At 46.5% G+C, this 21,544-nt stretch overlaps 1 pseudogene; it reads left to right on the plus strand.

The window, feature by feature from the left end:
* The window catches only part of LOC145361234 (immunoglobulin gamma-1 heavy chain-like), a 171,811-nt pseudogene that overhangs the window by 125,062 nt on the left and 25,205 nt on the right, over positions 1-21,544 (plus strand).

Genomic DNA, 21,544 nt, shown 5'->3' on the forward strand with positions numbered 1-21,544 from the left:
GTGTGTGTGTGTGTGTGCGAAGGGCTAGATGGCCGACTCCTGCTCCTATTTCTTATGTTCTTGTGTACACAGCTCCAGGGACCCGGGTTCGATTCCCAGCTTGGGTCACTGTCTGTGTGGAGTCTGTATGTTCTCCCCGTGTCTGGGTGGGTTTCCTCCGGGTGCTCCGGTTTCCTCCCACAATCTGAAAGACGTGCTGGTTAGGGTGTATTGACCCTGCTAAATTCTCCCTCAGTGTAACCCGAACAGGCGCCGGAGTGTGGGGACTAGGGGATTTTCACAGTAACTTTATTCCAGTGTTAATGTGAACCTACTTGTGACACTAATAAATAAACTTTATAGAAAAGAAACTTTCTATCTTTGATAGAGAGGTTCAGATGATTCCATTCCATATCTTCCTGCTTTGGGGAAATGGGAGTTCTCTTTACATTTACAAGGATATGGGGAGGGAGATGTTTGAACGGAGATTCAGCTTTTTGGGTGATTAAAGTGTCAATTTGTTTCCAGAAGCTGTTTACAGGGATTGTCGCGAGAGATTGAATTGTTTCAGTAATGTCTACGTCTCCAAAACTTCAAACAGAGAAAGGAAGCAATATACAAAAGGAAAGATTGGGGGAATCACTACATTGAAGGTGTGAGGTCTCATCACTCTCTGTCTGCTTTGGTTTTGTAATCTTTACATTTTTAAACACTGAAACCTCTTGCCCTTGTTGGGAATCTCACTGCAGTTTGGGAAAAGCAAACACTGATCCCACACTAAACCCACCCCCCAACACAGGACTGAGCAGAGAGTGTGAAATGGAACTGCTGTCAGAGTGGGTTATTTTTATAGATGGATAAGAAACATTCCTCCATTTTCAAACCTTTCTCCTGTTTCTGTAGCGTTTCGGGCTCCCCTGTGTCCCTGTCTCTCCATCTCTGGGGCAACTTGGAACACTAAGGGGCAACTTAGAAATACAGAGAGACACACAGAGAGACACACAGAGAGACACACAGAGAGACACACAGATACAGAGACACACAGATACAAAGACAGACAGATACAGAGACACAGAGAGACACAGATACAGAGACAGACACACAGATACAGAGACACACAGATACAGACACAGAGAGACACAGATACAGAAAGACACAGATATAGAGACAGAGAGATACAGAGAGAGACAGATACAGAGACACACACAGATACAGAGAGAAATACAGATACAGAGAGACACACAGATACAGAGAGAGAGACATACAGAGAGAGACAGATACAGAGAGAGACAGATACAGAGACACACATAGATACAGAGAGACACAGATACAGAGAGAGATACACAGATACAGAGAAAGACACAGATACAGAGAGAAACACAGATACAGAGAGACACACAGATACAGAGAGACACACAGATACAGAGAGAGACAGATACAGAGACAGATACAGAGAGAGAGACACAGAGAGAGACAGATACAGAGAGACACAGATACAGAGACAGAAAGACACACAGAGACACACACATAGATAGACAGATTCAGAGAGAGAGAGAGAAAGACACACACAGAGATAGAGAGAGAAACACAGATAGAGGGAGAGTCACAGAGAGAGAGAGACTCACACAAACACAGAGTGAGACATACAGATACAGAGACAGGCACAGATAGAGAGGGAGAGAAAAACACAGATAGAGAGAGACACAGATAGAGAGAGAGAGAGAAACAGATACAGAGAGAGGGACAGATGGAGACACAGAGAGCGAAAGAGGGAGAGACACAGAAAGAGAGAAATGGAGAGACATAGACAGAGAGAGATAGAGAGAGACACACACAAAGAGAGAGATAAAGATAGATAGACAGACGGAGAGAAATGCAGGGAGAGACATAGAGAGAGACAGGGAGTGAGAAAGACATAGAGAGAGGGACACACATACAGATACAGAGTGAGACATACAGATACAGAGAGAGGACAGAGAGGGAGAGAAAAACTCAGATAGAGAAAGACACAGATGGATAGAAAGAGAAAGGGAGACACACACACAGATACAGTGAGACAGACAGAGATACAGAAAGAGACACACACTGTTAAAGAGAGAGACACACACAAAGATGGAGAGAGACACACATAGAGAGAGAGAGACACACACACAGACAAAGAGAAAGAGACACAAACAGAGAGAGAGATACACACACAGATACAAAGAGAGAGAGAGACACACAGATACACAGGAGAGATACAGATAGAGAGAATGAGAATCACAATAGAGAGAGGCAAATATAGATACAGGTAGAGAGAGAGAGAGAGAGAGAGAGATACATGCACAGATACAGAGTGAGACATACAGATACACAGAGAGAGACACACACAGATGCAGGGAGAGAGATGCAGATAGAGAGACAGAGAGAAAAACACAATAGAGAAAGAAAGAGACAGACACAGAGATACGGACAGACACAGAGAGAGGGAGAGAGAGATACAGATATACAGAGAGAGACAGATGCAGAGAGAGACACACAGATGCAGAGAGAGAGACACACACACATACAGATAGGGAGAGAGAGAGATGCAGATACAGAAAGAGAGAGACAGACACAAAGAGAGAGACAGATGCAGAGAGAGAGAGAGAGAGAGACACACAGAAATACAGAGAGAGACAGAAATAGAGAGACAGACAGACAGACAGATAGAGAGAGACAGATATATAGAGAGAGTGTTTGATAAGGTTCCCCATGGTAAGATACTGTAGAAAATACGCATACATGGGATTGAGGGTGAGTTAGCAGTTTGGATCAGGAATTGGCTCGCTGATAAAAGACACTGATAGCACAACACTGAGGGCTGAAGGGCCTGTACTGTGCTGTAATGTTCTATGTTCTATGAGAGAGAGAGAGACGTACACAGACAGAGAGGGAGAGAGAGAGGGAGAGAGAGAGGGCGTGAGAGAGTGTGTGTCTGTGTGTGTGTGTGCGAGAGAGAGAGAGTGTGTGTGTGTTTGCGTGAGAGTGTGTTTGCGTGAGAGAGGATGTGTGCATGAGAGAGTGTGTGTGCGTGAGAAAGAGAGTGCGTGTGTGAGAGAGTGTGTGAGAGAGAGAGTGTGTGTGTGTGAGAGAGAGTGCGAGAGAGAGAGTGTGTGAGAGAGAGAGTGAGTGAGAGAGAGAGTGTGTGAGAGAGAGAGTGTGTGAGAGAGAGTGTGTGAGAGAGAGTGTGTGTATGAGAGTGCACGAGGGAGAGTGTGCGCGAGGGAGAGTGTGTGTGTTAGAGAGTGTGTGTGAGAGAGAGTGTGTGTGAGAGAGAGTGTGTGTGAGAGAGAGTGTGTGTGTGTTAGAGAGTGTGTGTGTGAGAGAGAGTGTGTGTGTGAGAGAGAGTGTGTGTGTGAGAGAGAAGGTGTGTGTGAGAGAGAGTGTGTGTGTGAGAGTGTGTATGTGAGAGACAGTGTGTGTGTTAGAAAGTGTGTGTGACAGAGAGTGTGTGTGAGAGAGAGTGTGTGTGAGAGAGAGTGTGTGTGAGAGAGAGTGTGTGTGACAGAGAGTGTGTGTGTTAGAGACTGTGTGTGTTAGAGAGTGTGTGTGTTAGAGAGTGTGTGTGCGAGAGAGAGTGTGTGTGTGTGAGAGAGTGTGGGTGTGAGAGAGAGTGTGTATGTGAGAGACAGTGTGTGTGTTAGAAAGTGTGTGTGAGAGAGAGTGTGTGTGACAGAGAGTGTGTGTGACAGAGAGTGTGTGTGTTAGAGAGTGTGTGTGTTAGAGAGTGTGTGTGAGAGAGAGAGTGTGTGTGAGAGAGAGTGTGTGTGAGAGAGTGTGTGTGTGAGAGAGTGTGTGTGTTAGAGAGTGTGTGTGAGAGAGAGTGTGTGTGAGAGAGAGTGTGTGTGAGAGAGAGTGTGTGAGAGAGAGAGTGTGTGTGAGAGAGTGTGTTAGAGAGTGTGTGTGAGAGAGAGTGTGTGTGAGAGAGTTTCTGTGTGAGAGAGAGTGTGTGTGAGAGAGAGTGTGTGTGTGAGAGAGAGTGTGTGTGAGGAAGAGTGTGTGTGAGGGAGGTCATGTGAGAGAGGGTGTGTGTGTGTTAGAGAGTGTGTGAGAGAGAGTGTGTGACAGAGAGTGTGTGTGAGGGAGGTTGTGTGAGAGAGGGTGTGTGTGTGTGTTAGAGAGTGTGTGAGAGAGAGAATGTGTGTGTGAGAGAGAGTGTGTGTGTGTGTTAGAGTTTGTGGAAGAGTGCTTGTGTGAGTGAGAATGTGTTTGAGAGAGAGTGTACATTTGTGTGTGTGTGAGAGAAAGTGTGTGTGTGTGAGAGAGAGCACATGTGAGGGAGTGTGTGAGAAGGAGTGCGTATGTGTGCAAGAGAGTGTGCGTGAGAGTGAGTGTGTGCAGGAGAGAGTGTGTGTGTGACAGTGTGAGCTAATGTGTGAAAGAGTGTGTGTGTGTGTCTGTGTGTGTGTGAGAGAGAGTGTGTGAGAGAGTGAGTGTGTGGGTGAGAGTGAGAGAGAGACTGTGTGAGAAAGAGTGTGCGTGAGAAAGAGAGTGCGTGTGTGAGAGAGTGTGTGTGGGTGAAGAGAGAGAGAGTGTGTGTGTGAGAGAGTGTGTGTGGGTGAAGAGAGAGAGAGTGTGTGTGTGAGAGAGTGTGTGTGGGTGAAGAGAGAGAGAGTGTGTGTGCGTGAGAGAGAGAGAGTGAGAGAGCGTTTGAGTGTGTGTGTGTGAGAGAGAATATGTGAGAGAGAGTGTGTGTGAGTGGGAGTGTGTGTGAGAGTGTGTGTGTGTGTGGAGAGAGAGTCTGAGAGTGAGTGTGCGAGAGAGCGCGTGTGCGAGAGAGCGCGTGTGTGTGAGAGAGACAGAGTGTGTAATGTGTGTAAGACTGAGTAAGTGTACAAGAGTGAGTGAGTGTGGGTGGGAAAGTGCAGGAGTGTTAACTTTAAGTTTATTTACAAGTGTCACAAACAGGCTGACATTAACACAGCAATGAAGTTACTGTGAAAATCCCCTAGTCCTGATATCCGAGGATTTCAGTGTAAAATCCCATTGCAGATCCCGGGATAAGAATGGGATGTGTTTTTGCCTGGATTCAGTAATTAGTGACTACATATCTCACAGGGAGAGAAATAAAACAATTTTTTTCCCCCAATTGATAGGGGAGAGCTGAGTGGACAGAACTGGTCTGAGAGAGGGGGCCAGTCCTTTGGAAATGGGGGCTGTGTTCAACTCCTATTCTTTCCCTGTCTTCAGCAGGCTGGGGACAGGAATTGTGAGCAGAGAGAGAGGGGGGGGGGTGCAGATAGACAGACAGACACTGGCACAATCTCCAACCCACTCACTCACACCTCCCCATTCCCCTCCCCACTCCACTCGCTGGGGTTGTGGGGACCGGCTACAAGGATTTCGGGGCTGGTGTGTGGGGAATGTGGTCGGGGGGGTGCTCGAAATGGACCAACGCCACCTACCGGAATGTGGGGGGGGTGGGGATGGGACTATGAAACTAATGGAAAGACAGGGGGTGACAGAATCCATTTCCACCCCTGCATTAACACATCAAGAGTCAGTCTGACATTGCCCCAAACTCCCCTGGGGTTGTGGGCTGGGGCGTAATTAGCATCTCATTAGAGAGACAGACATTGTAAACATGTCAGAGACTCAGTGGGGGGGGGTTTGTATCCAGCTCACTCAGGATAAATGGGAGTCTGAGAGTTGTCAGTCCCCACACCAATAATCCCCCTGTACTGAACACATTCCCACTCTGATTCAGTGTGTGTGTGTGTGTCTCAATCCGCTTTTGAACCTGCACTTTGCTTGTGTGGATATGATGCTGAATGGATTTGAATGGAAATGCTGGAACTCTGCGCTCTGATAGTTTGTGTGTTTTATTCTGAAAATGGCCTCATGTGTTTTTTTTCCTCTCTCTTTATAACCAATTTTTATCTCTTTTTTTCTCCCTGAGGAATTTTGAAAGCTGGGGACGTGTCGAGGATCCGAAGGACGGGAATGTGTGTGACGGGGGACGAGGGAGAGGAGCATCTTCCAGAGGGAGGGCTGACTGAGGTCTGTCCCCCAGCTTCACCCCGGGCTGGGGGGGTGAGTTGTGTCTGTTTCTGACCCTGATCCAGATTTAATGTTTAATATCAGAGGCAGTGAGATCTGAATGGGAGTGGGATAGAGAGACAGAGAGAAACACACAGGGAGGGAACTGTCCCAATCTTTCTTACTCTCTGCTTCACAACGGACTTGTTGTGTTTGGATGGTTCTGAGAGATTGTGTCACTGAGAAGGGAGATCCTGGGGTTTGGCTGTGCTGTTTAATTGAAATATTTTCTTGTATTTTAATTATTTTCTCTCTCTTTTCCCCAAGAATGAATATTACTGAGAGATAGTGTAACTGAGAAGAGGGGAATCCTGGGTCCTTGTGCTGTTTAATTTAAACCTGTTCTTGTATTTTAATGAATGATTTTCTCTTCTCCGCAGGGATTTGAATTGTGAAGACTGCAATGGGACTGGGAATCCTTGGACAAGGGGCTTTTCTCCAGAGGAGGATGGATAGACTGAGTCCTGTTCTATTGGCCACACGTGAGTTGTTGTCTCTTTATTGTCCCCGATCCAGGTATAATTTTAATCTCACTTCCTGGGATGAACCAGTTCTGGTTAGATTGTGGGGTGTGGGGGGGGCTGGAGTTTAAAACCCTGGGGATAAAATATCCCGGCTTTGTAATTAGTCACAAACACATTAACCCTTTGGGGGGTGGCAGAGAGTGAATTATTGATGAAACTGTGTGTAAGTTTGTTTTAAATCTAAAATAACAGGGGTGGGAGACAGAGCGCTGTTCCTAATTGTTAAATAAAACTCAGAGGTCTTTACAATTCAGTTTTCAAAAGTTCAGATTTCCATTCCATCCTCTCCACAGCTTCTCCCCCATTCTGTCTATGTCTCTCTACTTACTCTCTCTCTCATTCCCTCCATTTCCCTCTCTTTTTTATTCTCTCTCTCCCAGGAATTAATATTTAGCTGAACAATCTCTCAGTAAGATCTGAGAAGGGGGGAATCCTGGGCTCTTGTGCTATTTAATTTAAACATTTTCTAGTATTTAAATTAATTAGGTTCTCTCTCTCTTCCCAAGGAATTAAGCATTAGAATCATAGAAAAGCTACAGGACAAACAGGCCCTTCGTCCCACAATCATATCTGTACCTACTAGGCTTACCTATAACCCTCAATCCTATTAAATCCCATGTACTCATCCAGAAGTCTCTTAAAAGACCCTTAATATTATGAATTAATATTTAGTTGGACATCTTTGGACAGTGTTTGTGAAATCTTAGAAGGGGGAATGCTGGGCCCTTGTGGTATTTAAACATTTTCTTGTATTTTAATTATTTTCTCTCTCTGTCTGTATAAACATTTCCCAAAGTAAAGAAAAACACTCCACACAGCTGACTGCACCTTGTGGGATCTTGCTGTGCACCACAGGGATTTTGTTTTCAAAAGGGGGGGGGTTTTCTCAGAGGGAGTTTAAAAACTTTCAGGGGACTGTGGGGAAGTCTCCAGACTTGGGACAACACCCACACAGGGTGGGGGGTTTGAGGGGGGTGTGTACTGGGGGGGGTGGGCAGTGAGATATTCTGATATTCCAACAAGGGCCAGAGGTCTGAGTGTTGAAACATATGAAACTGTTCAAACAGAGACAGGCAGAAAGCCCTGAGGGTTCACAGCTCCCTGGAAATGCAAAGGGAACTCCCATTGCCCCAAACAGCAGTAAGATGTGAACTGGGAACCCCCTTCCCTCAGCTTGTTACACACTGACCTTTCCACAACCCCCAACATGTTTCCAAACACTGCCTGTAGTTTCTTCAAACTTTCTATCAAACTGTCTGTCCATCCTGCTCAATACTGACCCCCCTCTCAATCTGGCACTGACCTGGGCTCTGAATTCACACAGAGTCAGAGATAGGGTTTAAAGTTGAAAGTTTTATAACTTATTTATTACTGTCACAAGGCTGACATTAACACTGCAAAGAAGTTACTGAGAGAGACATAGATACAGAGAGAGAAAGAGAGAGATAAAGGGACAGAGAGGGTACTTAAAGTTTTAAAGTTTATTAGTGTCACAAGTAAGGCTCACATTAACACTGCAATGAAGTTACTGAGAGAGAGGGAGATAGACACACAGAGACATAGATAAAGAGACAGACAGACAGGGAGGGAGAGAGAGAGAGATGTTGGGAGACTTACCAAAGCAGTTTGTGTGTGTGAGTGTCTGCAGCTTCTGTGTCTCTGAGCTTGCCGGGGTGCCAGGGAGAGAATGTCACTGTCTTTACCTCTCTCGCTGCCTCTCTGTATAAAACAATCACCAAATGACAGGACACTCAATAATGTGACCACACACAATTCAATATCAAATCTCTCTCTCTCTTTATCTCTGTCTCTCCCTGTTCTCTCTCTCTCTCCTTGTCTCTCTCTCTCACCCTGTCTCGGTTTCTCTCTCTTGTCTGTTTCTCTCTCTCCTTATCTCTCTCGCTCCCTGTCTCTTACCGTACAAACAGATGGAGACAGAGACAGGGAGGGAGGGAAACAGCTGTAGGTGTGGGTTAGATGCAGGGGGAGAGACACAGACTGTTAGAGGGAGGGGGGGCCACAGTTTAATTCTGAGGGTCCTGGGGGTGGGGGTGATTTCACTGTCTCAGCCTCTCTCTCCCTCTGTGTAAACATTTTTTAAAAAAACGGAACATAGCTGGCTGCACCTATGGGATCTTGCTGTGCACCACAGGGACTTTGTTTTAAAAAGGATTTGGCTTTGTTTGAAGAGGGATTTCCAGCCTTGGTGGAGATTTGGGATGATGCACACACACACAGGGTAGTGAGTGGGGACGGGGGCTCACAGCAGGCGAGAGGGTGAGGGTTGTGTGGAAGGACAGTGTCCCATCTGATGGAGGTTCACATTGCTGCTGCTGTGGGATCTTGCTGTGCACACTCTGGGCCTTTGCCCCGCACTGCGACAGGGACCACACTTTTTATTCTGAAACGAGATCAGGCTCAGGGACCCGCAGAGTGGGGTTCACGGTAAAAGCTGGAAAGGGGGTTGGGGAAATTCGAGCCCTTTAATCTCCAATCTACATTTCATCTCTCAATAAAATGTGAAAGAAAACCCCAGTGTGAATTGTTGTCAGTTTAATTTCTGTCTCAGCCTCTCTCTGCCTCACTCTCTCTCTCTCTCTGTATAAACATTTCCCAAAGTAAAAAACACTCCACACAGCTGACTGTGCCTTGTGGGATCTTGCTGTGCACCACAGGGATTTTGTTTTCAAAAGGGGGGGGGGGGTGGTTTCTCAGAGGGAGTTTAAAAACTTTCAGGGGACTGTGGGGAAGTCTCCAGACTTGGGACAACACCCACACAGGGTGGGGGGTTTGAGGGGGGGTGTGTACTGGGGGGGGTGGGCAGTGAGATATTCTGATATTCCAACAAGGGCCAGAGGTCTGAGTGTTGAAACATATGAAACTGTTCAAACAGAGACAGGCAGAAAGCCCTGAGGGTTCACAGCTCCCTGGAAATGCAAAGGGAACTCCCATTGCCCCAAACAGCAGTAAGATGTGAACTGGAACCCCCTTCCCTCAGCTTGTTACACACTGACCTTTCCACAAACCCCCAACATGTTTCCAAACACTGCCTGTAGTTTCTTCAAACTTTCTATCAAACTGTCTGTCCATCCTGCTCAATACTGACCCCCCCTCTCAATCTGGCACTGACCTGGGCTCTGAATTCACACAGAGTCAGAGATAGGGTTTAAAGTTGAAAGTTTTATAACTTATTTATTACTGTCACAAGGCTGACATTAACACTGCAAAGAAGTTACTGAGAGAGACATAGATACAGAGACAGAAAGAGAGAGAGATAAAGGGACAGAGAGGGTACTTAAAGTTTTAAAGTTTATTAGTGTCACAAGTAAGGCTCACATTAACACTGCAATGAAGTTACTGAGAGAGAGGGAGATAGACACACAGAGACATAGATAAAGAGACAGAGATTGGGGGAACTTACCAAAGCAGTTTGTGTGTGTGAGTGTCTGCAGCTTCTGTGTCTCTGAGCTTGCCGGGGTGCCAGGGAGAGAATGTCACTGTCTTCACCTCTCTCTCTGCCTCTCTGTATAAAACAATCACCAAATGACAGGACACTCAATAATGTGACCACACACAATTCAATAGCAAATATCTGTCTCTGTATCTCCCTGTTCTCTCTCCTTGTGTCTGTCTAACTATCTCTGTCTCTCCTTGTCTCTCTCTCTGTGTGTTTTTTCTCTCTCTGTCTCTCTCCCTGTCTCTTCTGTAGCAGAAACGGATGGAGAGAGAGAGAGGGATGGAAACAGCTGTAGGTGTGGGTTAGATGCGGGGGGAGAGACACAGGCTGTTAGAGGGATGGGGGGGGGCCTCAGTGAGGGACAGGGGATCCAGTTTAATTCTGAGGGTCCTGGGGGTGGGGGTGATTTCACTGTCTCAGCCCCTCTCTGCCTCACTCTCTCTCTCTGTATAAACATTTCCCAAAGTGAAAAAAAACTCCACACACCTGACTGCACCTATGGGATCTTGCTGTGCACCACAAGGGTTTTGTTTTAAAAGGTGTTTGGTTTAGTTTGAAGAGGGATTTCCAGCCTTGGTGGAGATTTGGGATGATGCACACACACACACACACAGGGTAGTGAGCGGGACAGGGGCTCACAGCAGGCAAGAGGGTGAGGGGTTGTGTGGGGGGACTGTGTCCCATCTGATTCAAGGTCACCTTGCTGCTGCTGTGGGATCTTGCTGTGCACACTCTGGGCCTTTGCCCCGCACTGCGACAGGGACCACACTTTTTATTCTGAAACGAGATCAGGCTCAGGGACCCGCAGAGTGGGGCTCACGGTAAAAGCTGGAAAGGGGGTTGGGGAAATTCGAGCCCTTTAATCCCCGAGGGATCGTAGGCTACGGAGCGAGTGCTGGGGAATGGGAGGGGTATAGATTGGGATTGGATGGGCCAGCATTGAGCTGGTGGGCCGAAGGGCCTGTTTCTGTGCTGTCTGATTCCAGATTCTTTTCTCTGTTTTCCCAGGAATATCTATTTGGATTGGGGGGGGGGGTAGAGAATGTCCCTGTCTCTGTCTCTCCAGCGTTTTTCCCAATCCCTGCACCCCCTCCCCTCTCTCCCCACACATTCCCATCTATATTTCATCTCTCAATAAAATGGGAAAGAAAACCCCAGTGTGAATTGTTGTCAGTTTAATCTGGGGAGAGAGAGGGAGGGAGGTGTGGATCCCATTCCCCACACCCTCTCCCGCAGTCCCCACCCCACTGCATTCATTTAATCCGCCCCTCACCAGGTTGTGTGTGTGTGTGGGATCTTGCTGTGTACACAGGTGGGTCCGGCTCCCTATTCCTCACACTGGGACCCTGAGCGGGACTTTGAACAGGAAAGATTGAGGGGGAGGAGAAGGGTTGGGGAGGGGCAGGAGGCAGAGAGAGGTAGGGAAATGGAGGGAGAGCTAAACAGAGAGGGAGTGGGGAGGGTGTGAGGGTCTCAGGAGGGGCGGGGGAGAGAGTCTGGGGCAGGGGGTGTTTCCTCCATTGTGGGATTGACAGTGGGATCTTGCTGTGCAGAATGATCTTCATTGCAATTGGAATCATTCATTCACTGATTAAGGGAGGGGGTGTGATTTTGGAATTATAAATATTGTTACTATGTCGGGGTAATGTTTCCCTCTGGGGAACCCTGGGGTTAAAATATCCCAGCTTTGTAATTAATCACAAACAGGTTAACCCTTTGGTGGGTGGCTAAGAGTAAATGAAATATCTGTAAAATGAAACTGTCTATTGGTTGTGTGTGTGTGTGTGTGTTTGAGAGCTTGTTTTAAAATCATTGCTCCAATTGAAAGCCTGTTTTGCTGCTGGGATTCTGGCTGCTGCTGTTTTGGACACGGATGTTATAAAGTTGTCTTCTGCAGCCTGCTTTCTGCAGTTTAAAATCCCAAAGACACAGGCTTTCGAAAGACTCAATGCTGGATGGGTTATTTTGGGTTTTTCAGCATTTCTTTTCAATATTTACATTTGTCAAAAAAAAACATTTTAACTATTATAAACAGCTTCATAATATTAGACAGGGAGAGAGAGAGAGACAGGGAGATAGACACAACAGGGAGAGAGAGAAATACACAGAGACAGACAGAGGGAGAGAAAGACAGGGAGAGAGAGAGGGAGAGAGACAAAGACAGGGAGAGAGAGAAAAAGACAGGGAGAGAGACAAAGACAGGGAGAGAGAGAAAAAGACAGGGAGAGAGAGACAAAAACAGAGGGTGGAAGTGAGGGAAAACAGCACAAGAATTGAGGTTTGTGGGGTGTTGGAATGAGAGGGAAGAGACACAGGATCTCAGGGTGGTGGGGGGGAACGGATGGGGGTGGTATCTCTGCTGTGGAGTCAGTGTCCAGCACCCAGTGTTTGGAGAAAAGCCTCAGTCACACCCTTCTGGGGTTTCCTGATTCACAGAAATAAATGCCTGCTGGGAGGGTGATTTTAAAAAGTCTCTCCCAGAGGGAATGGACACAGCTTGTTCCCGGGTTAAAGAGGGCAGTTTAGTTCTATCTGGGGACTGAGGCGGGGTGGGGTATCCAGATTCTGTCCATTCCCCCCTGGATCTGGGATGAACCAGTCCTGGTTAGATTGTGGGGTGGGGTGTGGGGGGGCCAGAGTTTAAAACCCTGGGGTTAAAATATCCCGGCTTTGTAATTAATCACAAACAGGTTAACCCTTTGGTGGGTGGCTAAGAGTAAATGAAATATCTGTAAAATGAAACTGTCTATTGGTTGTGTGTGTGTGTGTGTTTGAGAGCTTGTTTTAAAATCATTGCTCCAATTGAAAGCCTGTTTTGCTGCTGGGATTCTGGCTGCTGTTTTGGACACGGATGTTATAAAGTTGTCTTCTGCAGCCTGCTTTCTGCAGTTTAAAATCCCAAAGACACAGGCTTTCGAAAGACTCAATGCTGCATGGGTTATTTTGGAGTTTTTTGAAAGCATCTTTTCAGTATTTACATTTGTAAAACACCACACTTTGATCTTTATATATGCAACTTCATAATATTAGACAGGGAGACAGAGAGAGAGGAAGAGAGTGAGAGAGACAGGGAGACAGGTATCGATCTGGGGGGAGTGTGTAAGAGACAGAGAGGGAGAAACAGAGGAGGGGGCAGTGGAGGAGAGGTGACTGATAGAAGTGGGAATTTCATTGGGGGATCCTGTGTTAATTGACTGGCCTGTCTCTGGAGTAAATCCCCCCCCCACCCCCCAGAATACTTTGATGTGTTTTAATAAATTAAATATCAGGACAGTCACGAGGTGTTTGGAAGTTCATTTCATTTGAAAATTGTTGCCATTTTGTCAGGGTTTAATAACGAGGATGTGAAAATGAATGTTCCCCCCACTCCCCCCTCAGTGAGATTGTGAATGTCAGCAAGTCCTGGGATCTTGCTGTGCCTTTTATTGTTTACCATCAGCTTTTGTGTTTTGTCTTTAATCAAATTTCACTTTATTTTCTCTTTCCAACCGAGGGGAATTCTTTCGGAAAGTTTGGCGACGCAGACAGCGAGTAGTTTTGCCGTGAGGAATCCTCGGACACGAGCTATAACCAGAGAGATAAATATTAATAAAAATCCCCGTGTCTTTGTCGTTCATTTTCATACACAGATAGACTGGGTGGGGCTTTTACACTGAGGGTTAGTGGTCTGTGTGTCGGGGGGAGTGGAGGGGGATTGATTGCGGTGGGGGGGGGGGTACAGTAATTACAAAGGGGGGGGGGTTCTGTCAGTCTAGGGGCTGTTTACAGGGAGGGAGTGGGAATTTACCAGGGCAAGGGCAGGAGAGGCAACTGAGAGGGATTGGGAGCTGAGAGGGATGTGGGGAGATGGACGAGGGTTTGAACAGTGGGTGGGGTGGGGGGCAGGGTGTTATGGTGCTGAGGGGGACTTGGAGGGGGATTGAAGAGGGTTTGGGCATTTGTGGGGGGGGCGGGTGTGAAGTACAGAGCTCCAAGGGAATGATTTGGTGGGCAGGAGGTTTAGAGGGATTGTGGGGAGGGACTGAGGGGGATTAAAGGGGAGAGCGGAGAGGGATGTAGGGGGGAGACTCTGGGATTCTGGTGGGGAATTAGAGGGACTGAGGGGGATTAAAGGGGAGAGCGGAGAGGGATGTAGGGGGGAGACTCTGGGATTCTGGTGGGGAATTAGAGGGATTGAGGGGGATTAAAGGGGAGAGCGGAGAGGGATGTAGGGGGGAGACTCTGGGATTCTGGCGGGGAATTAGAGGGATTGAGGGGGATTAAAGGGGAGAGCGGAGAGGGATGTAGGGGGGAGACTCTGGGATTCTGGTGGGGAATTAGAGGGATTGAGGGGGATTAAAGGGGAGAGCGGAGAGGGATGTAGGGGAGAGACTCTGGGATTCTGGTGGGGAATTAGAGGGATTGAGGGGGATTAAAGGGGAGAGCGGAGAGGGATGTAGGGGGGAGAGTCTGGGATTCTGGTGGGGAATTAGAGGGATTGAGGGGGATTAAAGCGAGGGTCTTGTGAGGAATTTGGGATTCAGAGATTCAGCAGCAGGGATTGAGGGAGGGAATCGGGCAAAATCGAGAGGGATTTGGGAAGGGGGGGTTTAGAGAGGGATTTTTGGGGCTTTGAGGGATACAGGAGGGATCTGGGAGGGGCAGTGACTCAGAAGTGGGGCAATTGAAAGATGTAGTTTGGGGCTCAGACAGATTGAAGGGGGTGGGAGGGAGCAGGATTGGGGGGGCAGAGGGACACAGCAAGGGTGGGGGGGTCAGTCCAGGGAGACATTCAGGGGGGATTCGAGATGAATCTCACGGGCGTTAGAATCTGGAGAGGGTCTGAGAGGGAGTTAGCAGAAGGGGGTGTGGGTCAGAGTTGAGGGGGGTGCAGAGGGAGCTTTGCCTTGGAGGGTGCTTAGGAATTGGGGCAGGAGCTTGGGAGATTCAGGGATTAGAGTCAGATTGGCGGTGGGTGTGGGAGAGAGATTGAGGGGAAGGGTGGGGTTTAGAGTCAGATTAAAGGAGATAGGGAGTCAGGCAGGAGGGAGAGAGAGGAATTGGGGGGGTGGAATGAGGGGAGATTGAGGGGGGGAGGGTTTAGAGGGAGATTTGGCAGTGGGTGCCTTTGAGTGGGGTGAAGGAGATTGAACAGAGAGGATTGGGGAAGGGGCTGAGATTTCTGGGGCTCTGAGGTATATAGAAGGGATCTGGGAGGGGGAGCGACTCAGAAGTTGTTGGGGAGAGATTTACAGACATAGTTTGGGGGCTCTGTCAGATTGAAGGGGGTGGGATTGGAGAGGCAGCGGGATTGGGGGGGGGGCAGAGGGATGCAGCAAGGGTTGTGGGGGGGGGATGCGATCCAGGGCAGGGAGAAATTCAGGGGGGATTGGAGAGAAATCTCGGGTCAGAATCTGGAGAGGGTCTGGATGGGGTCGGGAGTTAGCGGAATGGGGGTGCGAGGAACTGTGTGGGGGGGGGGGGTGATATCAGGAATTGGGGCAGGAGTTTGATTCAGGGGGTTTGGAGTCAGATTGGCGGTGGGTGTCGGGAGAGAGAAGGATTTGGGAAGGGGGGGGTTTAGAGAGGGATTTCTGGGGGTTTGAGGGATACAGGAGGGATCTGGGAGGGGCAGTGACTCAGAAGTGGGGCAATTAAAAGATGTAGTTTGAGTCTTAAAGGGGGGGGTCTTAAAGTGGGGGGGGTCTAGGTTTCAGCAGGGGGAGAATTAGAGGGGCTTGTCGGGGAGGGGGGAATTAAAGAGGTTGAGGTTGGGGGGGGGATGAGGATTGGGCTCAAGAGAGAGGTTCAAGGAATCTATAGGGCTTTGGCAGTAAGGGAGGGAGATTGGAGGGGGGGGAGATATAGGGGGAAATAGCCCGGGGGGGGGTACAGGATTGGGATGGAGAGAGGGGTTTGAGCTCAGAGGGGAATCTATAGGGGGGGGGACAGCACTGGGGGCAACATAGCCGGAGTGGGACAAAGAGGGGGGAAATGGAGGGGGATTTCTGGGGCTCTGAGGGATATAGAAGGGATCTGGGAGGGGGAGAGACTCAGAAGCTGTGGGGGGGGGGCGGATTTAAAGATGTAGTTTGGGGATGAGAGAGATTGAAGGGGGTGGGATTGGAGGAGTGGGATTGGGGGGGCAGAGGGATGCAGCGAGGGTGGGGGGGGGGGGTTGTGATCCAGGGAGACATTTGGTGGGGGGGGGGGATTGTAGAGAAATCTCGGGTCAGAACCTGGCTGGCGGTGGGGGCCGGGAGGGAGATTGAGGGGAGGGGGGGGGGGGTGTTGCTTAGAGTCGGATTAAAGGAGATTAGGCAGAGGGATCGGGAATCAGGCTGGAGAAAGAGGAATGTTGGGGGGGGGGGGGGAATGGAGGGAATGAGGGGATTGATTGAGGAATCAGAGGGATACCGGGGAGTTTGAGGCTCAGAGGGATTTGGCGGTGGGTAGAAGATGGGCCATTTAAAGGGGGGGGGGCCATTTAAAGGGGGGGGGCCTTTAAGGGGGGGGGCCTTTAAGGGGGGGGGCCTTTAAGGGGGGGGGCCTTTAAGGGGGGGGGCCTTTAAGGGGGGGGGCCTTTAAGGGGGGGGGCCTTTAAGGGGGGGGGCCTTTAAGGGGGGGGGCCTTTAAGGGGGGGGGCCTTTAAGGGGGGGGGCCTTTAAGGGGGGGGCATTTAAGGGGGGGGCATTTAAGGGGGGGGCATTTAAGGGGGGGCATTTAAGGGGGGGCATTTAAGGGGGGGCATTTAAGGGGGGGCATTTAAGGGGGGGCATTTAAGGGGGGGCATTTAAGGGGGGGCATTTAAAGGGTGGTTGAGCTCAGAGAAATCTACAGGGAGGACAGCACTTCAAGAAAAAAAAGTCAGAAAAAAAAGTCAGAAAAAAAAGTCAGAAAAAAAAGTCAGAAAAAAAAGTCAGAAAAAAAAGTCAGAAAAAAAAGTCAGAAAAAAAAGTCAGAAAAAAAAGTCAGAAAAAAAAGTCAGAAAAAAAAGTCAGAAAAAAAAGTCAGAAAAAAAAGTCAGAAAAAAAAGTCAGAAAAAAAAGTCAGAAAAAAAAGTCAGAAAAAAAAGTCAGAAAAAAAAGTCAGAAAAAAAAGTCAGAAAAAAAAGTCAGAAAAAAAAGTCAGAAAAAAAAGTCAGAAAAAAAAGTCAGAAAAAAAAGTCAGAAAAAAAAGTCAGAAAAAAAAGTCAGAAAAAAAAGTCAGAAAAAAAAGTCAGAAAAAAAAGTCAGAAAAAAAAGTCAGAAAAAAAAGTCAGAAAAAAAAGTCAGAAAAAAAAGTCAGAAAAAAAAGTCAGAAAAAAAAGTCAGAAAAAAAAGTCAGAAAAAAAAGTCAGAAAAAAAAGTCAGAAAAAAAAGTCAGAAAAAAAGTCAGAAAAAAAAGTCAGAAAAAAAAGTCAGAAAAAAAAGTCAGAAAAAAAAGTCAGAAAAAAAAGTCAGAAAAAAAAGTCAGAAAAAAAAGTCAGAAAAAAAAGTCAGAAAAAAAAGTCAGAAAAAAAAGTCAGAAAAAAAAGTCAGAAAAAAAAGTCAGAAAAAAAAGTCAGAAAAAAAAGTCAGAAAAAAAAGTCAGAAAAAAAAGTCAGAAAAAAAAGTCAGAAAAAAAAGTCAGAAAAAAAAGTCAGAAAAAAAAGTCAGAAAAAAAAGTCAGAAAAAAAAGTCAGAAAAAAAAGTCAGAAAAAAAAGTCAGAAAAAAAAGTCAGAAAAAAAAGTCAGAAAAAAAAGTCAGAAAAAAAAGTCAGAAAAAAAAGTCAGAAAAAAAAGTCAGAAAAAAAAGTCAGAAAAAAAAGTCAGAAAAAAAAGTCAGAAAAAAAAGTCAGAAAAAAAAGTCAGAAAAAAAAGTCAGAAAAAAAAGTCAGAAAAAAAAGTCAGAAAAAAAAGTCAGAAAAAAAAGTCAGAAAAAAAAGTCAGAAAAAAAAGTCAGAAAAAAAAGTCAGAAAAAAAAGTCAGAAAAAAAAGTCAGAAAAAAAAGTCAGAAAAAAAAGTCAGAAAAAAAAGTCAGAAAAAAAAGTCAGAAAAAAAAGTCAGAAAAAAAAGACAGAAAAAAAAGACAGAAAAAAAAGACAGAAAAAAAAGACAGAAAAAAAAGACAGAAAAAAAAGACAGAAAAAAAAGACAGAAAAAAAAGACAGAAAAAAAAGACAGAAAAAAAAGACAGAAAAAAAAGACAGAAAAAAAAGACAGAAAAAAAAGACAGAAAAAAAAGACAGAAAAAAAAGACAGAAAAAAAAGACAGAAAAAAAGACAGAAAAAAAGACAGAAAAAAAGACAGAAAAAAAGACAGAAAAAAAGGGCAGAGGGAAAAAAAGGGCAGAGGGAAAAAAGGGCAGAGGGAAAAAAAGGGCAGAGGGAAAAAAAGGGCAGAGGGAAAAAAAGGGCAGAGGGGAAAAAAAGGGCAGAGGGGAAAAAAAGGGCAATAAAAGACAGGGAGAGACAATAAAAGACAGGGAGGGAAAATAAAGAGACAGGGAGGGAAAATAAAGAGACAGGGAGGGAAAATAAAGAGACAGGGAGGGAAAATAAAGAGACAGGGAGGGAAAATAAAGAGACAGGGAGGGAAAATAAAGAGACAGGGAGGGAAAATAAAGAGACAGGGAGGGAAAATAAAGAGACAGGGAGAGAAAATAAAGAGACAGGGAGGGAAAATAAAGAGACAGGGAGGGAAAATAAAGAGACAGGGAGGGAAAATAAAGAGACAGGGAGGGAAAATAAAGAGACAGGGAGGGAAAATAAAGAGACAGGGAGGGAAAATAAAGAGACAGGGAGGGAAAATAAAGAGACAGGGAGGGAAAATAAAGAGACAGGGAGGGAAAATAAAGAGACAGGGAGGGAAAATAAAGAGACAGGGAGGGAAAATAAAGAGACAGGGAGAGAAAATAAAGAGACAGGGAGAGAAAATAAAGACAGTAAAAAGACAAACACGACTGAGAGGGAAAGATTGAGATTGGGAGGGAAAGATTGAGATTGGGAGGGAAAGATTGAGATTGGGAGGGAAAGATTGAGATTGGGAGGGAAAGATTGAGATTGGGAGGGAAAGATTGAGATTGGGAGGGAAAGATTGAGATTGGGAGGGAAAGATTGAGATTGGGAGGGAAAGATTAAGATTCGGAGGCAAAGATTAAGACTGAGAGGCAAAGATTAAGACTGAGAGGCAAAGATTAAGACTGAGAGGGAAAGATTAAGACTGAGAGGGAAAGATTAAGACTGAGAGGGAAAGGTTAAGAATGAGAGGGAAAGGTTAAGAATGAGAGGGAAAGGTTAAGAATGAGAGGGAAAGGTTAAGAATGAGAGGGAAAGGTTAAGAATGAGAGGGAAAGGTTAAGAATGAGAGGGAAAGGTTAAGAATGAGAGGGAAAGGTTAAGAATGAGAGGGAAAGATTAAGAATGAGAGGGAAAGATTAAGATTGGGAGGGAAAGATTAAGACTGAGAGAAGAAAGATTAAGACTGAGAGGGAAAGATTAAGATTGAGAGGGAAAGATTAAGACTGAGAAAGACTGAGAGGGAGATTGAGAGGAGGCTGCAAACACACAGAGAAAAGCAGGGCTGAGGTGGGAAAGAGACGCAGACACAAAGTGAAGAGGTTCATACTCACCAGCGCACATCTTTTCCCTCGGTGATCTCTCCAACTCCTTCCATTCCCTCTCCCATGGTGGCGGAGACAGATCCTGGGCCAGGGGCTTTGTGCTGGGTAAAGGGGAGGGGGGTTAAAATCTCAGAGCTGGAACTCCATGCTGCACACACACACACACACACTGACTCACTCACACAGACACACAGCTTACCTGATACTTACCCAGCCACGTGGAGACAGAGACAGAACAATGGAACCCCAGCCTTTTTATAACCTCCACACACACTGTCCACACCTCCCCAATCAAAGCCCATCCAACCACATCTCCTACACCTCACCTGGACACACCTCCTGCAGGTATGGCCCAGTCCAACACCAGCCTGTCTCTGAGTGTGTGGGGGGGTTGTGTGTGTGGGTTAGTGAGCACCAGGTAAATGGTTTATCCCAAGGCTCTCTCCCTCCGCCCCATCCCAGCTCCACATCACCAGCACTGGGAGCTGGGAGAAGACGGATTTAAAGTAACTCGCAGCTCTGCACTGCCAGGCAGGCCAGGTCTGAATGTGGACTGTACAACTTGTTCACCCAGGGCTCCATCGGCTACAGGTTTGTCCCCTTTACTGATTCCCGCAAAGTTGCCTTTCCCTTACGTTGCTTGAACTGTAACAATTTCTTGCAAAGTTATTTGTTGTCTCATTTACTAATTCCACTCCTGAATTACAATGTCATCTGTCTGTTGTTGTCTGTCCGGGTGTCTGAATGTGTGTGTGCCCTGAGCTTAATGACTCACCAGAGATCAGAGCTGCAGAAACCAGCCTTTTCATTGAAACATTACAAGCACTAGCTGGGGGAGGGGGAGGGAAAGAATCAGAGTGAAGGTTCTGTCTGCTAAGTGCTGTAAATGTGTCTTTAACCAGCAGCTCTGCAGAGAGACAGATACAGGATTTGAAACTCACTGGGACCCAGAAGGATGTACGTGGCGTGAGAATTGGAAGAAACCAGGTTGTCAGGATACGGAAAGGTGGAAGGAAAATATCAAGTCAAAGAACTGAAAGTACAAAGGCGTCCCGGAGGCTCCCTGAAACTGAGCTGTAAAACCAGCGGTTTAAATCTTGGCAGCTACTGGATGGACTGGATCCGGCAGGTTCCCGGACAGGGAGCTGGAGTGTCTGGTTACCTACTATCGTTCATCCAACACTAACTACTACACACCATCAATTCAGGGTCGATTTACTGCGTCCACAGACACTTCAAGCAACATCTTCTCTTTGGAGATGACGAGCCTGAAGACTGAAGACACGGCCATCTATTACTGTGCCACAGACCACAGCGAGAGGATCCAGGGCTGCACCCGGACAAGAACAGCCCGAGAGGGGATATCAGCATCTTCCATCATAACCTGAAGGTCAGGATCTGTTTTCAATGCAGTATGATCGAGGCTGGTCACAACCAAACTATAATGGTGTTCAAAATAAAGAGTAACACAGAAAGCATTTAACAGTAAAACTTCCCAAACTCACCGATATAACTGGTGAGCTTTTCACTGCCTTTATATTCATTGTAGTTTCAGCAATCCGACACACGATATATTACTCTTTTTAATATTTCTGACACATTGTGTTATATAAACAGTTGCCTACATTTTACATTAGAGCAAAACTAATGGTCCATTTGAAGTGAAGATTGAACAGCAGGACTGAACAGAGTGAGTGCAGTTTTTGTATGGGTGTGTGTCACTGTGATACTATAGCGGTGGGTCACAGTGCGGAGAAAAGGACGTTGCTTAAAGTACATGAGGGTTCAACAAAATAATACTTAGAAACATCATTGTTTCTTTTATGATGTAAAATGCTTCAAATTTATTGTTATTGATTTACACGCTGAATGTGCACAGAGAGTGTAAAAGTTTGTAACCCCCTTTATCAATATCATGACCAGTCGAAATTGAAATATCTCACTGAGTCACCCTTAACGAGC

The sequence above is a fragment of the Carcharhinus amblyrhynchos genome, chromosome 34, assembly GCF_965287045.1.
Source record: "Carcharhinus amblyrhynchos chromosome 34, sCarAmb.v2.hapA, whole genome shotgun sequence".
NCBI classification, from domain to species: Eukaryota; Metazoa; Chordata; class Chondrichthyes; order Carcharhiniformes; family Carcharhinidae; genus Carcharhinus; species Carcharhinus amblyrhynchos.